The sequence below is a fragment of the Mercenaria mercenaria genome, chromosome 9, assembly GCF_021730395.1.
Source record: "Mercenaria mercenaria strain notata chromosome 9, MADL_Memer_1, whole genome shotgun sequence".
NCBI lineage: Eukaryota > Metazoa > Mollusca > Bivalvia > Venerida > Veneridae > Mercenaria > Mercenaria mercenaria.
In genome coordinates, this window is record NC_069369.1 from 43,303,070 (window position 1) to 43,312,190 (window position 9,121).

General features: G+C 35.9%; 1 protein-coding gene across 2 annotated transcripts in view; it reads right to left on the minus strand.

The window, feature by feature from the left end:
- LOC123546995 (dopamine receptor 1-like) overlaps window positions 1-8,361 on the minus strand; it is a 527,538-nt gene extending 519,177 nt beyond the window's left edge. For both annotated transcript variants that reach the window (XM_053551313.1, XM_045333716.2), the window contains exon 1: window positions 8,039-8,361. The gene's annotated coding sequence lies outside the window, so the exon portion shown is untranslated. The remainder of the gene's footprint in view (window positions 1-8,038) is intronic.
- Between the last annotated feature and the right edge of the window lie 760 nt (window positions 8,362-9,121).

The window sequence follows — 9,121 nt, forward strand, 5'->3', positions numbered from 1 at the left end:
TTTCGTGCAAGTCGTGTATAATTACCATCATTGAAATGCAATTATTTGTCGCGCGTCTTTAAACGGATATATCGTTTGCAACAATTTTAAAATCACGTGATCCCGAAGAATTTCCGACCGATCACGGAAAAGCGATATTTTTACATGAAAGTAGGACAAAATTACCACCCATGTCAGTTTAAGAAAATACAGAAACAATCATTCGTTTCTCTGTACATGTGTTGATTTCAAGGGAATATTGCACGGCTATCGTAATGTTTAGTGGTATATTTCATAATGTGTAGTCTTTTTTAAAGATTTGTGTCTATTCATTTGTCTTTATTTTGCACCTTTAAAGACCCAACACGACCTAGTGACCTACTGTTTCCTCCTACATGAACTTCCTGCAAATCATTCTGATAATACTGGTATAATACAGCTATTCCACAAGATGATATGTATGCAATGTAGGCCCTGCCTGAATAAATGTGTTTTCACAACTTCATCTGCAAACTTATTCACTCATTCTCTTTTCAGTATAGTTTTATAAACATAGAATAATAACTATCTTACACTGCAGAAACAAAGTGTGGTCTAAACTCCCCTTAATACATCAAGTACTGTGCATACTACTACATTAATTTAATAATATATTTAGACATTAAACACATTGTCTTGGCCTTATATGTCACTGTCAATTTGTAATTAGATACTTGGTATTCCTCATTTTCTTCATGCAAAGCATGTATAATTACCATCATGGAAATACAAAAAAATACATTTATTTTGTGGTGCCTCTTTAAAGGTCGATAATGATACCAAAATATAAAGGTAATTTAAACATACACTTGTTCTGATATGTATCTAAACGCACACAATATACACTGAACAAAAAAAAGAAACTTCCGATTTCTGTACAAAAAAATAGGATAGACAACGAGTGCCGTTGTCTACGGGATATATACAACGAGCAAAGCGAGTTGTATATATCCCGTAGACAACGGCACGAGTTTTCTATCCGACTTAGACCACGCGACATAAAAACTGCAATTATTGAAAACTCTCCCACGCGTTCTATAGAAATTAGGATTAACGTGTTTTTATAAGAGTAATATCAACTTTGTACCGTTAGCGCTTAATTGTCAGTAAGGCATATGAAAGAATGCAGGTTATTTGTATAAATTCAGTTTTACTCAAATACCGGATTTACTAAGATTTAATGTTCATCACTTTGAGTCATTTGCAATCACAAAATTAATGCTAAACAGTTAATCATGGATTTCTCAAAAATACTCAAAATTGGACTGCATGCTGAACAATTAGTTTTTGTGAAGAGTTTGCATGTTGGCGAAACACGATGACAGATACGTTGATTCGTTGATTCAAGAAGATAGCCAGGTTATTTATTTATTTATTTAGTTAGTTAGTTAGTTATTTATATAGGATATAGTTAGTGCGTAGATGCTCGTAGGACTACGAATACCTTTTACTATATCGTGCCCTTCTTGTAAGAATGATGTAGTTGTTTTACATTCTAACTGGGCCAAGTTGTTCGAAACTTTAACGGACTGTAATTCAGTTTAGTTTAGTTTATACTAATTTGTTTTAGCTCGATTGTGATGAAAGCTTTAACTGTTTAAACTTATTGTAACCACTCTCGAGTCCGTTTCCTATGAAAACTAGTACTGGGGTCATATGAGAAGTCATGGTCGTGACCCCAATTATGCTCGAACCCACGACCACTGCATTAAGCTGTTAATCTAACCGCCTGTTAAATTTCTATTTATGATACTAGTCTTGGTGGGTGGGAAACACTTGTATGATGTTTTAATTTTACTGTAAAGATGGTTTAGTGTTTATAATCCTTAAGGGGACGCATATTGCTACATTCACAGTTCATACAGCAATGCGGAAGGGGTGCATATTCAAGAAATCGATGGTGGGAAAATAAAAAACATATTCCTAAACTGATATAATACTGATGGACACCTGTAATATTCAGTATTTTGTGGATAAGGATGTGGTACTATGAATGTAATAGGAAAACAGAGGTCTTTGTGAAAGTACATTCAACACTAAATATTAAGCTTTTCTATAAGGAAAATACAGGTTTTTTACAATAACAGTGTTCCAAATAATGTTGAAGGGATGAGATTTTCTTTCTAACACACCAGGTTTCCTTAAACATGTAAAAATTTAACGCCACATCTGTTCATCTCGGGATGGACGCCATATTTCTCATTGATAAAAAATGTAAACAAAAAAATCAGAGTGGGATTAGCATTGCAAGGGCATAACATGACATTCTACACAATGAATACCTTAGAACAGATATCCAAGATGCTACACAGGTCAGGCGGGGTTAAATGCATAATGTCGATCACTTGAAATTCATCTTGAAAAGGTGGTTAATTTTAGTTTGTTTACATGGTTTTTAATTTTCCCACTACTTCTCGGCGATTCACTGCAAATGTATTACTGCGCCGGACGAAAGGTAATTCTAATAAACAACGGGAGACAACTTAGGTGTCAGCACGTGTACGATTTTTAAAAAAACATGTCGATGATTATAATTTCTTATCAAATAATGAATCCTATTCAGATATTCGTCTTTAATATTAGAAAATTATTAATTTCTGTGGACATTTGTCAAATAATATTACTTACAGTGGACTTGTTTGCGCATCAAACTGGTTTCCGCTTCAGTTGTGAGGCACTTCCGTTATACTTTTTGACAACAATAACAAAACACAAAATGAATCAATAAAGTCACTTATAAACCGACTGCTACTTAAATCAGTGTAAGTAAAGTTGTTGTTACAACATTATACATGTTCGTTACGTTATGAGATAAAGTTTATCTTGAACTGCATAATCCATTAATTACGTTTAGATGATATTGCATTTACAACTTATTTGACCCCGTTTTTTTACGTGAATGACAGCATTCTCGTGCAACTCGTGCAAACAGAATTATGAAAAGTATGGTGGAGAATTCAAGGACAAATTATAAATGACATTAAAGTGAGGATAACTGTATATTCGTCCAGTTTTGATCATTGACATTCCTGCTGTTTATTAGTAACTTTTGTGAACAAGATTAGAATGTTGCTTTTGCACATATACACATTGATTGGACCTCTCAACCAAATTTCATACCTTATTTTAGGGATTTTAAGACAATACAATTCAAAAGTTTGTAGAGTGTGTTTTGATATTTAAGTGCATTGTAGTTCATGAATACCAAGTTAAAAATTAATAATGGCAACATTTCTAGGCCTTTATTGTAAGCCACTAGACTTCTGTAATGATAAATGTTTAATGTATTAAGGGGAATATACTCTTTTAGTTTTGTAATGTGGCATTCCTTGACCACCGTATCTTTTCTTATGCACTACTTTGTAAACAAACTAAATAATGTGTTTTAGCTCACATATGCGAAATGAAAAGCAAGACAGTGAACTTATTTCACATTCTTTCTTTAAATTAGAATCTGTAGGACATTGATAAATGTTTGGACAAAGTGAAGCACTATTATTTTCGCACCAAAAAGTCTTAATTGTTGACTTTGAATGTACACAAGAAGTCTTATGTAATTCAACAATAACTTTCTTGTTTCAGTTTTTCTCATTTTTATTTTAGTGAGCAATCCTTTGTGTACTTATAACAGTTGAAACAGTATTCATTTCATTTACCAAAACCTTGTACTTTTTTGCAGGTAAATTTTATAATACCCCACCCACTTTTTTCTAATTTCAAAGTATGCGCCCCCTTAACAAGTACATTAGATATTCTACGTTTTCTAAACTCTCGAAATCTACTGATAAAGTTAATCGACCGTTAACTCACTCGCCTGTTAAAGTTTTGAACAACTGGATCCAGTTGATTGCAAATGTAAGGATCGTGCTGACATGTCTTTTTTATAACAAGTGAACATAAAAAGTTACAACTGTTGGAAACGTTTCAGTGAATGTGTAAATTACGTTTTTACCCAGTTGGTTCTACACTACAAATATGTAGTTTATTGTTATTCATTTTTATTGATATCTAATAACATGGGGTCATTTTTACAATATTAATATTTAAACGTTGTCAACTGAATTTACCTCCAAGTCAGTCTTATTTTTTATCCCATTGATAACTGGTGAGAATATTGCAAGGTCATTTAACTCCGGCGTTAGCCTGTATTGTTAGATGGTAAATTGACACGAAATTCACGCGTTTTTTGCCCAAGTTTCCCCCGATATATATACAACGCAACTGTTGTATATGAAATATAGACGGGTACAAGTCTGCTTTGCGATTGGCTATTTACGGACAAAAAAATCAACATGCCAAATAGCCTACATATTTCCGGATGAACGATTGTGTGACAAATAAAACCAATTATAACTCGAATGTACGCATTACTGAAAAATAAAACGGTGAACTCGATTTCCTCGTGCATGTGCGGACCAGTAAAATCCGTGTTTATAAAATCAAACCTTTTAACTTTGTTGTCAATAAGAAAAGACGTTGAAAAAAAAAGAAATTTATTAAGTTTTCTTTCTTTTTGATATGCCTAGAACTCCACCAAGTGGACGTCCGCGCGTCACGACGCCTGGGCAAGACCGCTATTTCATGAACACCCACCTACGTAACAGTTTCTAACTGCCGCTACACCTCTGGTACACATAACAACCGAATATCTGACCAAACTTTACGCAAGGTGGTCTACGTGGATGGCTGTGTTATGACGAGATTCTTGCGAGGCACGTCATCCCGCTGTTTCAAAATAATGTCAATAATACTCTGTTTCAACAGGATAATGCCACAAGCCATACAGCTAGAGATACTGTGAATTTTCTCAGGACGAATAACATTGTATTTATTAATTACTGGCCTGCCAAAAGCCCAGATCTGAATCCCATTGAACACCTGTGGGATAATTTGGACCAGCGTGTTAGACGTCGCCCTATTCCACCGTCGAACGTCAATGAACTAACACAATCCTTGATTCAGGAGTGGAACAATATTCCACAGACCGATATCAATACAATTGTCGGTTCTATACGCCAACGACGCTATGCAGTCCTCGATGCTCAAGGTTAATGTGTGATTTTGGTGTACGACCACTACTATTTCATCAGTTTTCCGTAAACGTAGATCGATAAAATTTACATTGAAATACTCTTGTAATACATATAAAAATAATTTAACCCTTCTGTTCATATTTACGTATATCTGCACTTAACACAACGGACGTTACTTATTTTGTTCAGTATACCAGTAAGTATGTACAAAATTACTGAAAAGCATCGAACTTAAAACATATGTGTTGAGGCACGCTTTGGGAATAAATATGTTTAAACTAAAATAATGTATAGTGTTCCCCACAAATAAATAACCGCTAGCTGCAGTCCTGTATCTAGGTTACATGTGTATACACTTTAATGCATTTGAGGGGAAAAAACAATATTAGATCGGCATCCAGGGTGACCGACCTATGTGACTTTTCGGTATCGTACACACGGTAAAAATAACTCGAAACAGGTAACATTTTTGCTGATATCTTTTTTTATTACTAGTCGGACTTAAATTAGGTAAAAAGCACCGAAGAAAGGAAAACGAGTGCTTTCCTTGGCAAAAAGTGTCTGTCACACATTCTCAATACTTTCTTTAAACACTTCTCCCAAACCCCAGTGGGTATATTATCTACACATTTGGTCCGTGAAAAAAAAAAGAAATGTCCGGCAGACGCTTTGTGCCAAGGAATACACACGTGTCCCTGTCTTCGACGCTGTTTATATTGTTAAAATCAGTCAAAGAAGCAAAAATGTTACATTAATTGAGCGATTTCCCCGTCTGTACGGTATCAAAATATTAGGTGGGTTGGTCATCCTGATCCTCATTATGCTGAAAATTGATATGATCAAACAGTGTCAGCAGCGACAGGCCACTCTTCCTGACATATGATATGATAAAACATTGTCAGCAGCGACAGGCCACTCTTCCTGACATATGATATGATTAAACATTGTCAGCAGCGACAGGTCACTCTTACTGACATATGATATGATTAAACATTGTCAGCAGCGACAGGCCACTCTTACTGACATATGACATGATTAAACATTGTCAGCAGCGACAGGCCACTCTTACTGACATATGACATGATTAAACATTGTCAGCAGCAACAGACCACTCTTACTGACAAATGATATGATTAAACATTGCTTTAAGTTTTACCTGCCGTAAGATTCTGCCGTTTTCATTGGTAAAAGATGGTCAGGTGGTGACACCCTATATTTTTTGTGGATGATCAGTAGATTTTAATGGCGATCTAGGCTAAAAATAAGTGTTCGATAAACAAATCAATTATAGGATGTGTTAGTGACTCTCAGTATGATAGATATTGGGACTCGGCTAACGTTTCGCCCCTCCTCCCTCTCAGTATGATAGATATTGGGACTCGGCTAACGTTTCGCCCCTCCTCCCTCTCAGTATGATAGATATTGGGACTCGGCTAACGTTTCGCCCCTCCTCCCTCTCAGTATGATAGATATTGGGACTCGGCTAACGTTTCGCCCCTCCTCCCTCTCAGTATGATAGATTTGTGACTCGGCTAACGTTTTGCCCCTCCTCCATTTATCAAACTGACCCCACATATTTCCGACTATCAAACCAAATAATTAATATAATATTCCTGTCCTACTAAAAGATAAATATCTCGATAATTTATGAATGTATTATTAGGTATTACTTGGCTGGGTCTCCAATATTCATAATGATGCATATAGATTAATTGTAATTTGTGTATGTAATGAAAAGTGACAGTTGCTCTAAGGTTTCTGCTATATTTAATTTACGTTGATTTCGAAATAAGGCTTTTTTAAATTTAAGCCTTTTGGATTTTTATCAGTACAGGAAAATTGAAACCCTACTCATACAAGACCCTCATTCGGGTATGGAGTCAGTACAGGAAAATTGAAACCCCACACATACAAGACCCTCATTCGGGTATGAAGTCAGTACAGGAAAACTGAAACCCTACTCATACAAGACCCTCTTTCGGGTATGGAGTCAGTACAGGAAAATTGAAACCCCACACATACAAGACCCTCATTCGGGTATGGAGTCAGTACAGGAAAATTGAAACCCTACTCATACAAGACCCTCTTTCGGGTATGGAGTCAGTACAGGAAAATTGAAACCCCACACATACAAGACCCTCTTTCGGGTATGAAGTCAGTACAGGAAAATTGAAACCCCACACATACAAGACCCTCTTTCGGGTATGGAGTCAGTACAGGAAAATTGAAACCCCACACATACAAGACCCTCTTTCGGGTATGGAGTCAGTACAGGAAAATTGAAACCCCACACATACAAGACCCTCTTTCGGGTATGGAGTCAGTACAGGAAAATTGAAACCCCACACATACAAGACCCTCTTTCGGGTATGAAGTCAGTACAGGAAAACTGAAACCCTACTCATACAAGACCCTCTTTCGGGTATGGAGTCAGTACAGGAAAATTGAAACCCTACTCATACAAGACCCTCTTTCGGGTATGGAGTCAGTACAGGAAAATTGAAACCCCACACATACAAGACCCTCTTTCGGGTATGAAGTCAGTACAGGAAAATTGAAACCCCACACATACAAGACCCTCTTTCGGGTATGGAGTCAGTACAGGAAAATTGAAACCCCACACATACAAGACCCTCTTTCGGGTATGGAGTCAGTACAGGAAAATTGAAACCCCACACATACAAGACCCTCTTTCGGGTATGGAGTCAGTACAGGAAAATTGAAACCCCACACATACAAGACCCTCTTTCGGGTATGGAGTCAGTACAGGAACACTGAAACCCTACTCATACAAGACCCTCTTTCGGGTATGAAGTCAGTACAGGAAAACTGAAACCCTACTCATACAAGACCCTCTTTCGGGTATGGAGTCAGTACAGGAAAATTGAAACCCTACTCATACAAGACCCTCTTTCGGGTATGGAGTCAGATTGCATTTATCGCAGTACCGTACCATGATTTCGCATACACTAAACAAAATGTCTTACCTTGAGTACTAGAAGACTTCCTCCTAAAATTTAATATGTAACATCTTATAGCGACTGAAACGTTCAGCAATGAAAATATCTGTTACCACACTCCTATATCAAAACGATTTGCTTGACAAGCATAACTGTTGTTAGTATTCCCCGACATAAAAGTATGACAATGAAATATTCCGAGATTTCAATGGTTTATATTCAGCTCTATACTCACACATAACCTTCTTTTTTCAATTTGATCTATTGATAAACAATTTAATAAACAAACAAGATATTTTGAGAAGCACAAATAATACTAAACTATTTTATTTGTCACTCCTTTTTCAGCGCGTTTGATATATTTTATTGCGTTTTACACACGCTTTACATTTACAGATGACTTTCTTGTGTATTTATAGTGGTGTGTATTTATAGTGGTGTCCCATATCAAAGGTTTATGCGGCGTCATATTAACTGCTATGATTTAAATTGACAAAATTATTAATTAATATCACAGGAAAAATCATAAGGGATATGGTAATTGTGTTTGTGAGACTCAATCTTATATTCTCTGCTCACCTGGGGTTATGGAGTCCGTTCAGTATCTATGTAATTGCATTTTGCACGTTAGATAAACTGTAAGTAGAATAAAGCCTGGACTCGGTATACGAAAATGCATAGTTTTATGAATTAATGGCAGCTCTTGAGCTAATTTATTTAAATATCTTTTTTACAAGATAAAATATGATATTAACATTTGGCACGTTAAATAATTTCCAATCACAGCTCTTACATCTTGTAGAGACTTACCCTAAGCCTTCTTTACACAAGGGAAACAATCTGTTTATATAGTGAAATTATTGGATGTATTAGTTTTCTATTCAGATTGCTAATCCATGTGGCAAGTATGCATGCTTTTTCCCTGCCTAGAGGTAAAAAGTGCATAGTTTGCATGAGGTTCTAGGTCAACAGCCACCTAAACCTACCATAAAGTCTTAGCAGAGTTGTCTCCATTTTTTCAAAATATTTCACCCGGGATCATTTTTTTCAGCTCAAATAACTCTTTTTCAGGAAATGATGTTTTAATATTTTTTTTTCAGTCTTTGATGC